Source organism: Scyliorhinus canicula, chromosome 12, assembly GCF_902713615.1.
Source record: "Scyliorhinus canicula chromosome 12, sScyCan1.1, whole genome shotgun sequence".
Lineage (NCBI taxonomy): Eukaryota > Metazoa > Chordata > Chondrichthyes > Carcharhiniformes > Scyliorhinidae > Scyliorhinus > Scyliorhinus canicula.
The window spans coordinates 149,611,583-149,632,498 of NC_052157.1; the positions used below are offsets into that span (position 1 = coordinate 149,611,583).

General features: G+C 42.9%; 1 protein-coding gene across 6 annotated transcripts in view; it reads right to left on the bottom strand.

Annotated features, from left to right (window-relative positions):
* Window positions 1-20,916, bottom strand: part of nlk2 (nemo-like kinase, type 2) — a 182,715-nt gene that overhangs the window by 121,403 nt on the left and 40,396 nt on the right. The window lies entirely within an intron of this gene.

A 20,916-nucleotide genomic window follows, 5' to 3' on the forward strand; every position in this document is an offset into this window, starting at 1 on the left:
TTTTGGTTAGATTTAAAATATATCTTCCGCAGAAGATTGACCATACCAAGGAAGGACTGAAAGACATTTTTGAGTGCAGTGACATCTCGTATGTCCTTGATCTTTTCTTCCAATGGATGCAACACTGTTGTATCTATGCGAAATCCTAGACACAACACTTCAGATGCCTGAAAAGTACTTTTTCTGCGTTTAAGGCAGACCGCTGCATCATCAAACCTCTTCAAAACATCCTCTAGGCTGGCCATATGTTCTTATGGTGTAGCGCCAGTGACTAGCACATAGTTACGGTAAGCCATCACCATGGGAATTTCCCTGAAGGAGATTTTCCACTGTGTGCTGAAGATAGCGCAGATTGAAGGGATGCTGAATGGCAGTCTGGTACAGAGGAAGAGGCCTTTATGGGTATTGGTTGTAGCCCAGACTCTTCATCGGACTTTACTTGTAGGCATACTTGATTGGAGGTCCAATTTTGAATAGGCGAGGCCCCCAGCCAGCCTGGCATAGGGATCTTCAAATTGGGGAATTGGATACTGATCGACTGGGCAGCTTACAGTACCCACAAATCCTTATTGACTGATTACTATCGGCACACCCACTCTGCAAACTGAAACCGCTTGATTATACCCAACTCTTCCAATCTCGTAAGCTCTTCTTCAACCTTCTGATGCAATGTATATGGCACTGGTCTGGCTCTGAAGAACTTGGATGTTGAATCCAGATTGAGATACATCTTGGCTTTTATGCTCTTAACATTGCCCAATTACTTTTGGAAGACGTTGTCATGCCTCCTTAAGACACCTTGGAGGGCGCCATTAGATATTTTGAAGATTTCCAGCCAGTTGAGCCTAATCTTCTGTAACCAATCTCTTCCCAACAGCCCTTCCACGACAACCACAAGCAGATTGACCTCCCGCCATCTGTAGGTCTTAACTGTTCTGAGGATCTTCAAAATCTCCCCGGTATATGTCAAAAGCTTGGCTGTAGTATTCTTCACACTTACAGACTGAGTTCCTGCATGATCATATTGGAAGGTCTGCTCACCCACTACGTCATCGAAGCACCAATGTGAACTTCCATTTTAACGGGTTTACCATTTACCCTCAAGACAATTTTATTTCAAATTGGAGCCGTCTTATTCAATTGGATTACAATCAGCCTACATTACATGCTGTTCTTGAGAGCTTTTCTCCACTATGTCCAGTAACGTTGTAGACTTTTTCTTTTGCACTGGCACGCTTTGCCATGCGTGGCAACATGTTTCAATGTGCCCCCTTTGGTTGCAACTGAAGCACATGAACATGGTAGGTCTCCTGGGGATGGTCCACCCTGCAATGATAGCAGTCCACCTCAGATTTGTGTTGACGCCCGATTCCTTCCCACTCCTTGGCTTCTGGACCAGTACCGAGGCCCGTGTCTGGATCAGAGTTGTGCCTGTTGATCCTGCTACAGATCTTGTGGCCTTACCACCCCATAGTTGGTTAACCTCCCCATTTCACCATGCTTTGAAGCTCAGTGGCACCTTTTTCGGTACATCGTCTCCTGAGCTATCACAATCACTTTTTCCAATGTAATTGTGGTCTCCGCCAAAAGTTTCTTCTGGTTATTAATCCCACAAACCAGCCAGTCGCACAACATGTCGCTAAGCATGGCCCTGAACTAGAGTACTCAGCAAGCTGCCCAAGCCTGACTGCGAGGGCTGAGGCAGACTCATAACTGTGGAGGATAAGCGAGGGCCTTGGGTTGTAATGTTCTTTAATAATCAATTTCACTATCTGGTAAAAAGTCTTCTAGTTGGGTGCCTCCGGTTCACGACGACTATAAGCCATAATCGAAAAATTCACGTCACCAATGTGGTGGCTTGAGACATACACTGGAGGCATCCAGTAATAAACACGTTTATTGATGAAAGGCAAAGGCAGTTAGATTACAGGCACAGAACTATACATCAGATCTTTACACTGCAGCACCCTGGGTCACACTGCCTGGGGTCCTGGGCCCAGGGCCCCACACAAACTCTCCATTAGCTGGGGTCTGCACACCCGCACGATTTGCCCTGAAGCGGTCATGTAGTCCGTGGAGCCCACGCCTATAAAGGGACCAAGTCTGACTATATGAAAGTTCAGACCAAACCAAAGCGGTTGACTTGAAGTGCTTTCAAGCCAGTTTTTTTTAAATGCTATGGAAAAAAGTGTCAAGACTAAACAGGATAGACCACCCAGCATCAACTTTGAATAATAAAACACACACACAAAATCCAGTAGACCATACAAAGTCAAAGTTGGGCAAGGAAACTAACAGCCAACTGCCACCTAGCGACGTTGAACGCTTAGAAGCAGCAGAGGGCAAACAACATACTCTGGGTGGGGACTTCAGTTGCATGCTAGCACCATAGACTTAGCTGGCCGAATCCTGAAGAATGCAACTGCCAGACTTGAGCCTGCAACAGGTATGGAGATAACATGAGAGAAAAACCCACTAAACAGGTCCTCACTAACCTGCCTGCTGCAGATGCATTTGTCCACGACAGGAGTGATCACTCTATAGTTTTATGATGGTAAAGTCCAAACTTCACACAGAGGACACCCTCCTGCAAGTTATGAGACACTACCACCATGCTAAATGGGATATGTTGATAACAGATCTAGCAACTCAACACTGGGCATCAGTAACAGAATTGTATCCCACACTATCCATGACTGCATGGTGCAGCACATCCTTCACTTTTACCATCGAGCCAGCCAGTTAACAAAGGGGCAAAGTGTAAAAGAGCATGCCAGGAGCCACGACAGGCATACCAGAAAATGATGTGCATGATGAACAACAAAGTAGTATTCTATGCACAGAGCTACGTAATTTCACAACTAACAGATCAGCTCAAAGCTCTGCCACATGCACTCGTGAATGATGGTAGATTATTAATGGGAAGGGCAGCCCCAGGAATATCCACATCCTCAAATGATGGCAGAGGTCAATATGTCAGGGCAACAAAAAAAAAGACATGGCATTTGCAACAATTTTCAGCTTGCATACAACCCACCTCCTCTTATTTCCCCAGCATCACAGTTACCAGTTAATCCCACATGATACTAAGAAATGGCTGTGCCCATTGGATACTGCAAAGCTATAGTCCTTGACAATTCTGGCTGTAGTGAAAATTTGTGTTAAAACTGGTCATGCCTCTAGCTAAAATATTCTAGTACAAAAGTAAAATGGGCAATTTCCCAATAATTGCTCAATTGTGTCCAATCTGCAAAAAAAAAAGAAATTCAATTTGGCAATTACCACCCCAATAGTCTACTCAATCAGCAGCAATTGATGGAAGGTGTTGTCCCATCCTCAGCATCTACTCCCCAGTAACTTCCTCACATATGCTCAGTTTGGGTTCTGCCAGAACCAGTCGGAGCAAGATCTCACTACAGCATTGATCCATATCTGGATCAAAAGCAAGAGTGAGGCAGTAGATGGCCAAAAGGACCCATAGTCAAGAGGGAATTGGGAAAATTTTACTACTAACTGAAGTCATACACCTAGTAGAAAGAATTGTAGCTGCTGGTGGTTAATTAACTCGGTCCCAAGACATGACTGCAGAAGTTCCTCAGGCCGGTGTTCTAGTCTCAACCCCATCATAAGGGCAGAAACAGGGAAGATTCTGTATTCAATTCCTCCAATAATGATGCAGTCCCTGCCCAGGATTTTGAGAGACATCTTAGAGGTAGGAAAAGCAGAGGGGATTAGGTAGGAATTTCCCACGTTTAGTGTCTGGCAACCAAAGGCACAATGGTGGAGTGCATGAGGCGACAATTGGAGGAAATTGGATGTACAAAAGTTGTACAGCTGGTAGAAAGAAATAGGGATGGGCAAGGCTATGGAGGGATTTGAAAAAGATGAGAATTTTAAAATTGTGATATTATTTAACCAGGAGCCAATTCAAGTCAGCAAACACGGAAGATGGTGGGTGAACAAGACTTGGTGGAAGTTAGGACCTGTTGCAGCATTTCATCTACATATAATGGACATGTAACACACCCATTGGGGATGGGATAATTTCCTATGGCACACTGGTGATGGCTGAAGAGACCAATACATGAGAAGCAGATTCTGTCACGTGTCACATATGAAGAGGTTTATCAGGTGGCATGGTGAGTTAATGCTTTCGGTGTTGGCGCCTGTTGCCACAGCAGCCCATATGGTGCGGTCATTGGCTATTGTATAGGGCCTTTGTGTCACCCTTACCTAAAGTTCCACTTCAAAGATGCTTGCGACCTACTGGTCATTCGGTTCCGCAATGTCACCATAGAGAAAATCCTGAGATATGCGATTACCGTCGTGCAAACATGCCCAAGCTAGCAAAATCCTCTCTGCCCAAGTTCCAATATAGTTAAGGAGCTTTGCCTTTGAAAGGACTGCTGCATGTGTGATTTTGTCCTTCCATGAGATGCCAGAATGTGTCCCAAACAGTGAATATAAAACTGTTGAGCTTTCTTTCTTGACAGCTGTATGGTGCCCATGCTTCATGGCCATAGAACAAGATGTTGCAAACAGAAGCCCAAGAGTCAGCATGATGTTATTTGATCCATGTTTTATGAGTCAGCCAAAGATGGGAGTTGCTTTCCCTATGCATCACTGAGTTTGCATCAAATGGCAGACTGCCTGTAAGTGTACCCAAGGTAGCAGAATTTGGCAACTACTTCCAACAGGTTGTTGTTTAGTGTGATCAGGGCAGAGATGTGAAACAAAATGAAAATCGCTTATTATCACGAGTAGGCTTCAATGAAGTTACTGTGAAAAGCCCCTAGTCGTTACATTCCGGCGCCTGTCCAGGGAGGCTGGTACGGAAATCGAACCGTGCTGCTGGCCTGCTTGGTCTGCTTTAAAAGCCAGTGATTTAGCCCAGTGAGCTAAACCAGCCCCTTAGAGCTAAACCAGCCCCTTCTGTGGGCCCCAATCAGGGTTTACTTGACACTTGTATTCAGGAAGAAAATGTTACAGGTATGGGGAAGACAATCTACATCCTAAATGATTATCGCCTTACCCAGAGGCTATGCTTGCGTTTTAGATTGCCCAACCAGTAGAAATAATCTTAGCGCCCACTCTATCAAGACCAGGTGACAGTTTGCACATTCCCGCAGCGTCTGCGTGGGTTGCCTCCGGGTGTTCCTGTTTCCTCCCACAGTCCAAAGATTTGCAGGTTAGGTGGATTGGCCATGCTAAATTGCCCTTAAAGTGGGGCTACAGGAATAGGATGGGGGGTTGGGCCTAGGTAGGGTGGTCTTTTGAAGGGTCAGTGCAGATTCAATAGGCTGAATGGCCTCCTTTTGCACTGTAGGGATTCTATGATATAACCCCAGTTTTCTCAGCCTCTCATTCAAGAATAACCCCCTCAGCCCAGGGAGCAATTTAATGAACCTTCACTGTACCACATGCAATGCAAGTATATCCTTCCTTAAATATGGCAACCAAAACTGTACACAGTATTCCAGACGTGGTCTCACCAAAACCCTGTACAATTGTAGCAAGACCTCTTCATTGCTGTATTCCAATTCCTTGCAATAAAGGCTCAACATGCCATTTGCCTTCCTAATTGCTTTCTGTACCAGCATATTAATCTAAGACATCAGAACTATAACTAAGATACAGCTCCATTAATCATTGATATATTGTTTCCAGTATGAAAGGCTTGTTTAAAATCTAGATGCAATTTAAGACATGCAACAGGTCACCAGCCTGCCTCATACTTACAGATAAAGTATGATTTATATTAGAAAATTAAACAGTTTGCAAAGGTGATCATCTTATCTGAACTAGTTGAAATTATAATTTAAACCAAGTTTTCTTACTTTCTTCTCTCTATACAAAACTTAAGTTATAGAAATTATATACTGTTACATCACCCTTGTTCCACAACATCTACACCAATAAAGTTACAACATTAAATGAATGTTGGTCAGTTGGCCAAAGCCATAAATGCAATTTGTAACCAAGATGGTTAATTGGATCATTTTACTTGCATAGATAGACATCTGAAAGGCAAACATTTCAGTTTGAACCAGTTTTTCCCTCGATGTTCTATTCTGTGCCTGATCGGGAATCCTGCTACAGACATCAGGCAATAGAGAATCCACTCCATACAATGCTGACTGGAGCTGCACAGTAACACAGTGGGTAACACTGTTGCTTCACAGCTCCAGGGTCCCAGGTTCGATTCCCGGCTTAGGTCACTGTCTGTGTGGAGTCTGCACATTCTCCATGTCTGCATGGGTTTCGTCTCACGAGTCCCGAAAGACGTGCTGTTAGGTAATTTTGACATTCTGAATTCTCCCTCTGAATTCTATCCGAACAGACGCCGGAATGTGGCGACTAGGGTAACTTCAGTGCAGTGTTAATGTAAGTCTACTTGTGCCAATAAAGATTATTGATTTGGTGTTGTCCTGGACTTACATTTCTAAATGAAGTTACCAGCCAGTTAGCTGTACTACTACTTTAAAAAGATGAACTAAATTTAAAATGATGAATACAATTTTTTTTGTGCAATTTAATGAAGAAAAAAATTAAAAACTTTCAAAAGCAAATCTGCACTTCACTTTATATTCCATTTTCTTGACAGCTGAACTACATCCTGCATTTGATATTTAAAATAGAAGCAATTACTGACATCCACTTGTCTTCTGCAATGTTTTAGTACAATATCAGTAAAAACATGGCTGTAATTTAATGGTCTATAGAGTTTATTTGTCAATAACTCATGGCAGCAGCTGCTTTAATTCTGCAAAAACAGTACCAGTGACCAGTGATAAGGGCCGATGCCAAGAATTCAGGAATGCTTTCATTTTCTTTGTTGCTAAAAAGCTTATTGTATTGAGCTCTCCTGTTGTCATGACAAGTTAGTTATCTCATCTACACTAGCTAATGAATCTCAGGCCTTTGCTGATAACACACAGCTGCTGTTATCTACATTGAAATGACTTTGATGTGTCTTGGCATTTTCCCAATAACGGCAGACTTTATCTGCAAACAAATGCTCCACTAACACAGTGAGAAAACTCCACTATTAAACAAGTAAAATAAGATTTTCTACCTCAAAATTAAAGAAAAATGTGTCATCTAGATTAATGGGTGTTTTTAGCCATTTAACAAGTTATTTAATTTCTTTCAAGGCATGTTAGTTAAACCTTTACTTTAATCTGACTGCCTATGGGAAAATATTTTATTCAAAAACTCATCAGCAAGGTGGATTTTGGAATTAATGACAACATAGAACGATACAGCGCAGTACAGGCCCTTCGGCCCTCAATGTTGCACCGCATGGAAAAAAAACTAAAGGCCATCTAACCTACACTATGCCCTTATCATCCATATGCTTATCCAATAAACTTTTAAATGCCCTCAATGTTGGCGAGTTCACTACTGTTGCAGGTAGGGCATTCCACGGCCTCACCACTCTTTGCGTAAAAAACCCACCTCTGACCTCTGTCCTATATCTATTACCCCTCAATTCAAGACTATGTCCCCTCGTGCTAGCCACCTCCATCCGCGTGAGAAGGCTCTCGCTGTCCACCCTATCTAACCCTCTGATCATTTTGTATGCCTCTATTAGGTCACCTCTTAACCTTCTTCTCTCTAACGAAAACAACCTCAAGTCCATCAGCCTTTCCTCATAAGATTTTCCCTCCATACCAGGCAACATCCTGGTAAATCTCCTCTGCACCGGTTCCAAAGCTTCCATGTCCTTCCTATAATGAGGCGACCAGAACTATACGCAATACTCCAAATGCGGCCGTACTAGAGTTTTGTACAACTGCAGCATGACCTCATGGCTCCGGAACTCAATCCCTCTACCAATAAAGGCCATCACACCATAGGCCAGGGGTGGGCAAACTACGGCCCGCGGGCCGCATGCGGCCCGCCAAAGGTATTTCTGCGGCCCACCAAGTCATTAAAAAAAAAAAAAAGAAAAAAAAAATTTTTTTTTTTTTTTTTTTTTAATTTTTTTTAAGGTTAATGGGGGGGGGCTGTTGGGTTACTTACTGGTATAGGGTGGATACGTTGACTTGAGTAGGGTGATCATTGCTCGGCAGAACATCGAGGGCCGAAGGGCCTGTTCTGTGCTGTACTGTTCTATGTTCTATATGAGGCGCCCAGAATCATAACCGGGTGAAGTAATTATTTTACTTAATATACTATGCGGCCCTTTGTGAATTGTGAATTTCTGAATGTGGCCCTTGCACGGAAAAGTTTGCCCACCCCTGCCATAGGCCTTCTTCACAACCCTATCAACCTGGGTGGCAACTTTCAGGTATCTATGTACATGGACACCGAGATCCCTCTGCTCATCCACACTACCAAGAATTTTACCATTAGCCAAATATTCCTTATTCCTGTTATTCTTTCCAAAGTGAACCACCTCACACTTCTCCACATTAAACTCCATTTGCCACCTCTCAGCCCAGCTCTGCAGCTTATCTATGTCCCTCTGTAACCTGCAACATCCTTCCGCACTGTCTACAACTCCACCGACTTTAGTGTCGTCTGCAAATTTACTTACCCATCCTTCTGCGCCCTCCTCTAGGTCATTTATAAAAATGACAAACAGCAACGGCCCCAGAACAGATCCTTGTGGTACGCCACTCGTAACTGAACTCCATTCTGAACATTTCCCATCAACCACCACTCTCTGTCTTCTTTCAACTAGCCAATTTCTGATCCACATCTCTAAATCACCCTCAATCCCCAGCCTCCGTATTTTCTGCAATAGCCGACCGTGGGGAACCTTATCAAACGCTTTACTGAAATCCATATACACCACATCAACTGCTTTACCCTCGTCCACCTGTTCAGTCACCTTCTCAAAGAACTCGATAAGGTTTGTGAGGCATGACCTACCCTTCACAAAACCATGCTGACTATCCCTAATCATATTATTCCTATCTAGATGATTATAAATCGTATCTCTTATAATCCTCTCCAAGACTTTACCCACAACAGACGTGAGGCTCACCGGCCTATAGTTACCGGGGTTATCTCTACTCCCCTTCTTGAACAAAGGGACCACATTTGCTATCCTCCAGTCCTCTGGCACTATTCCTGTAGCCAATGATGACCTAAAAATCAAAGCCAAAGGCTCAGCAATCTCTTCCCTGGCTTCCCAGAGAATCCTAGGATAAATCCCATCAGGCCCCGGGGACTTATCTATTTTCACCTTGTCCAGAATTGCCAACACTTCTTCCCTACGCACCTCAATGCCATCTATTCTAATAGCCTGGGTCTCAGCATTCTCCTCCACAATATTATCTTTTTCCTGAGTGAATACTGACGGAAAGTATTCATTTAGTAACTCGCTTATCTCCTCAGCCTCCACACACAACTTCCCACCACTGTCCTTGACTGGCCCTACTCTTACCCTAGTCATTCTTTTATTCCTGACATACCTATAGAAAGCTTTTAGGTTTTCCTTGATCCTACCTGCCAAAGACTTCTCATGTCCCCTCCTTGCTCGTCTTAGCTCTTTCTTTAGATCCTTCCTCGCTTCCCTGTAACTATCAAGCGCCCCAACTGAGACTTCACGCCTCATCTTCACATAGGCCTCCTTTTTCCTCTTAACAAGAGATTCCACTTCTTTGGTAAACCACGGTTCCCTCGCTCTACCCTTTCCTCCCTGTCTGACTGGTACGTACTGATCAAGAACACGCAATAGCTGTTCCTTGAACAAGCTCTACATATCCAGTGTGCCCAACCCTTGCAGCCTACTTCTCCAACCTACACATCCTAAGTCATGTCTAATGGCATCATAATTGCCCTTCCCCCAGCTATAACTCTTGCCCTGCGGGGTATTCTTATCCCTTTCCATCACTAATGTAAAGGTCACCGAATTGTGGTCACTGTCTCCAAAGTGTTCACCTACCTCCAGATCTAACACCTGGCCTGGTTCATTACCCAAAACCAAATCCAAAGTGGCCTCACCTCTTGTTGGCCTGTCAACATATTGTGTCAGAAAACCCTCCTGCACACATTGTACAAAGAACGACCCATCCAATGTACTCGAACTATATCTTTTCCAGTCAATATTACGAAAGTTAAAGTCTCCCATAACAACTACCCTGTTACTTTCGCTCTTTTCCAGAATCATCTTCGCCATCCTTTCCTCTACATCTCTAGAACTATTAGGTGGCCTATAGAAAACTCCCAGCAGTGTGACCTCTCCTTTCCTGTTTCTAACCTCAGCCCATACTACCTCGGAAGAAGAGTCCCCATCTTGCATCCTTTCTGCCACCGTAATACTGTCCTTGACTAGCAGCGCCAGACCTCCCCCTCTTTTGCCCCCTTCTCTGACCTTACTAAAGCACCTAAACCCCGGAACCTGCAACAACCATTCCTGTCCCTGCTCTATCCATGTCTCTGAAATGGCCACAACATCGAAGTCCCAGGTACCAACCCATGCTGCCAGTTCCCCTACCTTATTTCGTATACTCCTGGCATTGAAATAGACACACTTCATACCACCGACCTGAACACTGCCGCCCTCCTGCGAAGTCAAATCTGTGTTCCTGACCTCTCTACTCTCAATCTCTCGCACCCCAAAACTACAATCCAGGTTCCCATGCCCCTGCTGAATTAGTTTAAACCCCCCCAAAGAGTACTAACAAATCTCCCCCCCAGGATATTGGTGCCCTTAGGTTCAGATGTAGACCATCCTGTCTATAGAGGTCCCACCTTCCCCAGAAAGAGCCCCAGTTATCCAGAAATCTGAATCCCTCCCGCCTGCACCATCCCTATAGCCACGTGTTTAATTGCTCTCTCCCTATTCCTCGTCTCACTATCACGTGGCACGGGCAACAACCCAGAGATAACAACTCTGTTTGTTCTCGCTCTGAGCTTCCATCCTAGCTCCCTAAAGGCCTGCCTGACATCCTTGTCCCCTTTCCTACCTATGTCGTTAGTGCCAATGTGGACTACGACTTGGGGCTGCTCCCCCTCCCCCTTAAGGACCCGAAAAACACGATCCGAGACATCACTTACCCTTGCACCTGGGAGGCAACATACCAAACGTGAGTCTCTCTCGCTCCCACAAAATCTCCTATCTGTGCCCCTGACTATTGAGTCCCCAATTACTAATGCTCTGGTCCTCTCCCCCCTTCCCTTCTGAGCAACAGGGACAGACTCCGTGCTAGAGTCCCGCACCCCATGGCTTACCCCTGGTAAGTCCTCCCCCCCCCCCCCCCCCCCCCCCACAAGTATCCAAAACGGTACACTTGTTACTCAGAGGAACGACCGCAGGGGGTCCCTGCACTGACTGCTTCTTCCCAGTCCCTCTTACAGTTACCCATCTATCTCCAGTCTTTGGTGTAACTACTTCCCTGAAGCTCCTATCTATGACCACCTCTGCCTCCCGAATGATCCGAAGTTCATCCAACTCCAGCTCCAGTACCATAACTCGGTCTTGTAGGAGCTGGAGCTGGCTGCACTTCCTGCATTACTTGATATAACTTTGAGGGGGTTTCAATTCGACCTTTGATCATTTACAAACATGATGACTACAAGTTTTGATTCAGGTACTGGGTAAACTTATATTGTCTGCATGGTACTAAATATAGGTGTTTAAATTAAGAAAGTACTGTGCAATTAACCAAAGTTAAAGTAACTTCAGCTCCTGTGTAACATTCAAGTATAGACTGTTCTGAAATGGGGCAAACTATGCCAAGTAGTTGCCCATTAATTTGAGTGAAAGATTGACAAATCCAAGACAACTAATTACCTCTGCTGTAGAGGTAAATGAATCTTGGAGAACACACATTCAGGTCTGCACCGGTTTTGTGCACTGAAAATTTGAAAGTCTCAAAGTAAAAGGCCCACTAACAGCATTGTACGATTCAGCACACAATTCTAACATTTAAAAGGCATCTCGCACAAATGTTAGAATCTAAAAGATCCAAGCTTCAAAAATTCAGCCTTTTGAGTTATAAGACCATAAGACATAGGAGTGGAAGTAAGGCCATTCGGCCCATTGAGTCCACTCCACCATTCAATCATGGTTGATTTCAACTCCATTTACCCGCTCTCTCCCCATAGCCCTTAATTCCTCGAGAAATCAAGAATTTATCAATTTCTGTCTTAAAGACACTCAATGTCCCGGCCTCCACCGCCCTCTGTGGCAATGAATTCCACAGACCTACCACTCTCTGGCTGAAGAAATTTCTCCTCATCTCTGTTCTAAAGTGACTCCCTTTTATTCTAAGGCTGTGCCCCCGCGTCCTAGTCTCCCCTGCTAATGGAAACAACTTCCCCACGTCCATCCTATCCAAGCCATTCATTATCTTGTATGTTTCTATTAGATCTCCCCTCAACCTCCTAAACTCCAATGAATATAATCCCACGATCCTCAGACGTTCATCGTATGTTAGGCCTACCATTCCTGGGATCATCCGTGTGAATCTCCGCTGGACCCGCTCCAGTGCCAGTATGTCCTTCCTGAGGTATGGGGCCCAAAATTGCTCACAGTATTCTAAATGGGGCCTAACTAGTGCTTTATAAAGCCTCAGAAGTACATCCCTGCTTTTATATTCCAAGCCTCTTGAGATAAATGACAACATTACATTTGCTTTCTTAATTACGGACTCAACCTGCAAGTTTACCTTTAGAGAATCCTGGACTAGGATTCCCAAGTCCCTTTGCACTTTAGCATTATGAATTTTATCACCGTTGAAAATAGTCCATGCCTCTATTCTTTTTTCCAAAGTGCAAGACCTTGCACTTGCCCACGTTGAATTTCATCAGCCACTTCTTGGACCATTCTCCTAAACTGTCTAAATCTTTCTGCAGCCTCCCCACCTCCTCAATACTACCTGCCCCTCCACCTATCTTTGTATCATCGGCAAACTTGGCCAGAATGCCCCCAGTCCCGTCATCTAGATCGTTAATATATAAAGAGAACCGCTGTGGCCCCAACACTGAACCCTGCGGGACACCACTTGTCACCGGTTGCCATTCCGAAAAAGAACCTTTTATCCCAACTCTCTGCCTTCTGTCTGACAGCCAATCGTCAATCCATGTTAGTACCTTGCCTCGAATACCATGGGCCCTTATTTTACTCAGCAGTCTCCCGTGAGGCACCTTGTCAAAGGCCTTTTGGAAGTCAAGATAGATAACATCCATTGGCTCTCCTTGGTCTAACCCAGGGGTGGGCAAACTTTTCCGTGCAAGGGCCACATTCAGAAATTCACAATTCACAAAGGGCCGCATAGTATATTAAGTAAAATAATTACTTCACCCGGTTATGATTCTGGGCGCCTCATATAGAACATAGAACAGTACAGCACAGAACAGGCCCTTCGGCCCTCGATGTTGTGCCGAGCAATGATCACCCTACTCAAGTCAACGTATCCACCCTATACCAGTAAGTAACCCAACAGCCCCCCCCCATTAACCTTAAAAAAAAATTAAAAAAAAAAAAAAAAAAAAATTTTAATTTTTTTTTTTTTTAATGACTTGGTGGGCCGCAGAAATACCTTTGGCGGGCCGCATGCGGCCCGCGGGCCGTAGTTTGCCCACCCCTGGTCTAACCTATTTGTTATCTCTTCAAAGAACTCTAACAGGTTTGTCAGGCACGACCTCCCCTTACTAAATCCATGCTGACTTGTCCTAATCCGACCCTGCACTTCCAAGAATTTAGAAATCTCATCCTTAACGATGGATTCTAGAATTTTGCCAACAACCGAGGTTAGGCTAATTGGCCTATAATTTTCCATCTTTTTTCTTGTTCCCTTCTTGAACAGGGGGGTTACAACAGCGATTTTCCAATCCTCTGGGACTTTCCCTGATTCCAGTGACTTTTGAAAGATCATAACTAACGCCTCCACTATTTCTTCAGCTATCTCCTTTAGAACTCTAGGATGTAGCCCATCTGGGCCCGGAGATTTATCAATTTTCAGACCTTTTAGTTTCTCTAGCACCTTCTCCTTTGTGATGGCAACCATATTCAACTCTGCCCCCTGACTTTCCTGAATTGTTGGGATATTACTCATGTCTTCTACTGTGAAGACTGACGCAAAGTACTTATTAAGTTCCTCAGCTATTTCCTTGTCTCCCATCACTAGATTACCAGCGTCATTTTGGAGCGGCCCAATGTCTACTTTTGCCTCCCGTTTGTTTTTAATGTATTTAAAGAAACTTTTACTATCATTCCTAATGTTACTGGCTAGCCTACCTTCATATTTGATCCTCTCCTTCCTTATTTCTCTCTTTGTTATCCTCTGTTTGTTTTTGTAGCCTTCCCAATCTCTCTGCCACATTATAGGCTCTCTCTTCCTTTGTCAGCCATGGCTGCCTAATCCTCCCTCTGATAACCTTTCTTTTCTTTGGGATGAACCTCTGCACTGTGTCCTCAATTACTCCCAGAAACTCCTGCCATTGCTGTTCTACTGTCTTTCCCACTAGGCTCTGCTTCCAGTCGATTTTCGTCAGTTCCTCCCTCATGCGCCTGTAATTACCTTTATTTAACTGTAAAACCTTTACATCTGATTCTACCTTCTTTCTTTCAAATTGCAGACTGAATTCTACCATATTATGATCACTGCTTCCTAAGTGTTCCCTTACTTTAAGATCTTTTATCAATTCTGGCTCATTACATAACACTAAGTCCAGAATAGCCTGTTCCCTCGTGGGCTCCATCACAAGCTGTTCCAAAAAGCCATCCTGTAAACATTCAATGAATTCCCTTTCTTTGGGTCCACTGGCAACATTATTTACCCAGTCCACCTGCATATTGAAGTCCCCCATGATCACTGTGACCTTGCCTTTCTGACATGCCCTTTCTATTTCGTGGTGCATTTTGTGCCCCTGGTCCTGACCACTGTCAGGAGGCCTGTACATAACTCCCATTATGGTTTTTTTGCCTTTGTGGTTCCTCAACTCTACCCACACAGACTCCACATCGTCTGACCCTATGTCGTTTAGTGCTATTGATTTAATTTCATTTCTAATTAACAAGGCAACCCCGCCCCCTCTACCCACCTCTCTGTCTTTTCGATAGGTTGTAAATCCCTGGATGTTTAACTGCCAGTCCTGAACCCCCTGCAACCACGTCTCTGAGATGCCTACCACATCATACCTGCCAGTCACAATCTGGGCCACAAGCTCATCTACCTTGTTCCGTACACTGCGGGCATTTAAATATAGCACCTTTAATTCCCTATTGACTGTCCCTTTTTGTTTTCTTAGTGTGGTGGACCTTGGTTTACTGAGCCTTTCCATACACTGTCATATTTTGTGAGATGGGGACTATCGTAACCTCTCCTGAGCTCTGTCTTTTCGTGATTTTTTGTAATCCTGAGCAGCTACACTTCCCACTGATTCCTTCACCTCTTGGTTCCCTGACTTTCCCTTCCCCCCCAATCTCTAGTTTAAAGTCCTATTGACCACCCTATTTACTCTATTTATAATCTCCTTCACTAAACATGGAGTACAAAATTGACAGTGACCATCTGAATATTATGCAAATTATTGATCTCAATTGCCAATTATGTTGCATGGTCATTAAATTAGTACATACTTCCATGCAGTCGAAATGGAATTGCTGTAATGCCAAGATCAGCAAATGTACATGCACCTACAGTCTCAGAAAAAAACCCAGAAGCATATGGACCAATGAAAGCTTGCCATATTAAGTTGGGTTACATATATCCGGAGTAAAAAAAAAAGATTTGTTGTCTAGATTTAATTACTGCACTGAATGAACTCTTGTAAATATGACGGTTCATTAAGTTGTCACTGACTTACTAAATTAGTATGTACTTCCATGCTTCATTGGGTTTGACAAGATAGATCAGAATATTTTGAAGTGGGGAAAGATGTCACTAAATGGATTTGAGGATTTAATAAAAAACGCAAATTTAACATAGTTCTTTTTGATTTCCACTGACCCATAGTACTATTTGGCATATGCTGCATTTCAGTGAGATGTGTGTTTTACCTGTACATCACTTTTCTTTAATTCTACGCACAAATAAAGTTTTGCATTAAGGATTACCTTCCATGGAACACAGCACAAGTCTTTTTACCCCAGTACAAGCAAATATTACTATGTCCTAAAAATGCTTCCATTTCATTTATCAGAATTCGTCACAGAAGGTGCAAAACTGGCCATTTGTTTCTTGTACGAGTTCACACCTACTGAAATTGCATGAGTGCCAGATTTCAAAGAAGAACTGTGATGAACGGACAGCCTGCCACCCAGTGAAGAAAATCAAATCTAAATTAATGTTCCAGGTTTATTAAATAGGCATTAAACTAAGATTTTAAAAAAGGAATCTGTAAACATCTCGCAATTGATTGAGCAAATTGTAGTGTTTCAATTCTGATCTTTCTCACTAGTGAAATATATAGATGTCTCAAGATTGAGCTAAAGATTTCAAATGTGGATATAGAAGACAAATTGAGGATGGCTATTTCAGAAATATGGACTTTATTCTAGTATCCAGTTTAGTGTAGAAAACTAGTGGGCAAATCGGTAGCTTGGGGGCCGCAAGTGGCCCATCAGGGCTCTGAATGTGGCTCCCACTAAACATTTTGTTGACTGGTACCCATGTGCAGAGGAGCATTTTCTATAATGGTTACAAAATAATTGACGTGTAGTAAATGTATTCAATCTTATTCATGCAATCATGGTTAGTGAACTGACCCGATTTCAGTCTTGCAGCCCATGGAGATGACGGGCCACTCATGCGGCCCACCCAAGAAGGCCATCAATGGTGTAGACTACTTTTTTAACCACAGTAACCACTGTATAGCCACAGCAGGTGAAAATCTGATTTGCTGCAAATTACAGCTTAACTACTATATTTGGCTGGAGTTAGAAATTTCACATGATAGCTAAGCTAATTCAAAATCTGAGAGCAACAAATTTCCCATTGCAAAAGGAGACCAAATTTTAATACAAGTTATTTTTGCAGAAGAATTACTGCTAATTTTTCAAAAATTATCTTTATTGGGCAGTGAATCTGGAATAATTTATTTCTCCTCCCACCCGCCCCCCAACCTAAGTTTAACTTTCTGCAAGGTAACTTTATCAGATAAATAACTGTTAGTACCTACAACTAGAAACAAACCATTTCACAATTCAGTTGTTTAACCCAGAGTTATAAAGCTGCTCATCACCACAACACGGGATAAATTAAAACATCCAAAATGAATAGATTGTGTGTGATGAAACCAATGGTCAAATGAGATCATCAATAACTGAAACATAAACAAAAACTGAAACTGTGATTGGAAACCAAAGCTTCGAGCGAGACTGAACATGGTTGAAAGATATAAAAAGGACGCAGATCAATCAAAGTTCAGTAGAAGTTGGTGAGCCCAGTGGTGCAGTACAGGTTAGCTGAAGACGACAAGAGGTTAGATCCAGAAGCTGAAAATATGCAAATACACAGTTGTGCAGCTGTTACTTGAAAATAGCATTGATGGATCTACGCCATTCAGATCAGAGCTGAGATGAATCTGCAGATGTGCGCCATTTTGGTTAAGACCATAACTGAACTAGAGTTTATTGTGCACAGCTGTTGGCTGGAGGCTAGTTCCTAGGAGAGGAGCTGAAATTCTTTGTGGGAAGACAAGTGCTTTGTAGCACTTTGTGGCCGAGTTTGATAAACTTTATGCTGAGTACACTACTGAGCTCATTTGCAGGATCTGCCTTAGTTGTTGTTTCTGCCATTTAATGTGCAATTTATAACTGACCACAATCTACCCATTACTTCATGTTTAAAGTGTGTTGATTCTGGGTTTGAGAGTATAGGATGTGTATTGATTCTGGGCTTGAGATTATAGGAGAGTATCCAAGATTGTATAAGTGTTTGCTTTGTTTGACTCTACTTGTAGAGTAAAATTCTTCTGTTTAAACCGTAGAATCATGTGGCTTCATTCTTTCAGTAAATAACTGGGATTTTAGATTTCTTCTGCAACTTTTGAAAAAACATCTCTGGGGCTTTTACGCGATAATAGAGTTTAGGATGGAGTTCAGGTATTTAAACTCTAATAGTTGTGTTCATTTTGGAGCTCAAATCATAGGACCTCCAAAGCGAATTTACTGTTTATAAATAGAAAACATTCACAATGTCAGAAGAACACATGAACTGCAATATATTAAAATATCATTGCCAAGCTGTTATACTTCATATTCCAATACATTTAAACACGGTGAACAATATTTCCAGCAATGCTGACAAAGCACAAAGATATTGGCATAACTCAAAATTACATGAGTCAGACGCCATACAGAATTAAATAGACCAGGAAGGAGTCAACATACAGTTACTGAAACAAAGGAAAAACATGTATTTACAGACTCCACTTGAGGAATGTTGATCAAATCTACAGTTTGCAAGCTGTTGTTTGCACTGACTATTTCCAAAGTTTGTATTTTTGGAAAGCGATTCTAAAACGGAACTGAAATAGAAACTTCAGCTGAAAGGGAAAGAACTTTCGGTTTTTGGAAAACTAAAAAACAAACAGAAACTGGTTGAAACCAGTTAAAAAGACAGCCAGTCATTCATGCTCAGAGATACCTCCCTGAAATATAGGTAGGGCATAGAGAAATACTAATTGCTGAAGCTTTTTCTGTTAATTGAAAGCTGCATTGGTGGATTCATGCCATCAAGACCACTGAGCAGAATTGAGGAACTTGAGTTGGTTGAGTATGGTTGTCAGCTAGGGAGCAGATGCTAAATCTTCAGAAAAAAGGAGCTGGAATTCCACTCAAAGTTCTGAGGAACTTTACTGAAGTGGACTGCCCAGAATAGGAGAGCTTGATCTTTGTTGTAGCTGCTATTTAACATGTAATTTATTGCTTATATTCACCACAAGTTGTCTGTTAATTCATGTTTAACTTATGTTGACTTTGGTTCATTTAAGGTTACTAAAAAAAAGTGAAATCTTGTCCATTGGTTCTCTTGTTAGGGTCATTTATGAAGTTTGGTTCTTTCGTGTTGTTGGTTTCCATGAAGATCACAACAGTTTACTAACATATTATATGTAGCATTTTTATCATAAAATGTCCCACCACACTTCTCAGGAACATGATGAAATAAAACATGACAGAACCACAACGAGATTAGGTCATGACCAAAATCTTGATCAAGATTGGTCACAGGTTTTAAGTAGCATCTTAAAAGAGGAAAGCAAACTAGAGAATTGCAAGGAGGGAATTCCAGTGCAGAGAGCCTAGGCAGCAGAAGGCACTGCCACTACTGGGATGCACAAGAGGTCATAATTAGGAGGAGTGCATAAATGTTGGGAGTGTTGTGGGGCTGGAAAAATTAGAGAAGAGGGACGAATTTGAAACCAAGGATGAGAATTTTAAAATCAAGACATTGCTTAACTGGGAGCCAGGTAGGCTAGCAAGTGCAGGGGTGATAGGTGAACGAGACTTGGTGCAAATTAAGATATTGGCATTAAAATCTTGAATGACACCAGTTTGGTGAGAAATCAACTAGGACTGTTTGAACGGTACCTCCAATCTTGAAAATGGCATGAATGAGCTTTTCAGAAGAGGAGCTCTATCACCCCTGTGAATATCAACATGACTCAGAATATCTACACACTGAACCCTACACTCCTCACCCACCAAGTCCTGCCCTTTGGTGAATACCGAGGGAAAATATTAATTTAGTATCTCTCCCATTTCCTCTGGTTCCATACATAGATTCCCTCCAAGTCAGATGTGTAATGGAATACTCTCCACTTGCCTGGTTAGCGCAGCTCCAACAACACTCGAAACTCGACACCAACCAGGACAAAGCAACCCAGTTGATTGCTCCCCCTTCCACAAATATTCAAACCCTCCACCACCAACGAACAATGGTAGCCGTGTACCATCTACAAAATGCACTGCAGTAACTCAAGGTGCCTTAGACAACATCTTTCAAACCCACGACCACTACCATCTAGAAGGACAAGAGCAGATGATCTTTGGGACCCCACCACCTGGAGGTTCGCCTCAAAGTCACTCACCATCCTGACTTGGTATATCAGAGTTGACAGCATACAAGGACGCCCTTCAATCCATCATGTCTGCACCAACCACGAAGCACCTATCTATTTTAATCCCATTTGCCAGAACTTGGTCCATTGACTTGTATGCTATGGCGTTTCGTGGTCATCTAAATACTTCTTAAATGTTGAGGTTTACAGTCTCTCATATCTTTTCAGGCAGTGAGTTCCAGATTCCCACTGCCCTCTGGACGAAAAAGATTTTCCTCAAATTCCCTCCAAATCTCCTGCCCCTTACCGTTTATTGAAGGCAATTGGAGCAAAACAATAAATAAGTCTTGCTATAGTTGTATGAAGCTTTGCAGAGACCAGAGCTACAATATACGTATCTTGAAGGTGGTGGAACAAATTTCAATAGATTGGTCCTTTGAGGAGGTTGGTCCAATGATGCGAGGGACTGAGTAAGCTGGGTCTATACTCTTTAGAAGAATAAGAATTGATCTAATTGAAACTTTAAAGATTCTGAAGGAGCTCAACAGGGTAGACACTACTGTTGTTCATCCTGGCCGTGATATCTAGAACACTGGGACACAGTCTCAGGATAAGGGGATGATTGTTTAGGACTGAGACGAGGAGAAATTCAAAGGCGTGTGTTTATTTTTTTTGATTCTCTATCCCAGGGGGTTGTCGATGCTATGTTGTTGAATATATTTAAGGCTGAGGGTAGGGAGCTGGGGGAGCTAACAAGAGAATGGGTATGGTGGATCCATAGCGCTCTCAGAACACAGGGGGGAGGGTGTATTCCTTTTCACACGTCTATTAGGTGTATTCAAGGATTGAATACTTTGTAGTGAGTCGGGAGATTTTGGTTGGAGTGGAAGGGACTGAGTATGCAGGGATAGTTATCTCAGGCCATGTGCCCCACTGGCTGGAGATTAGGTC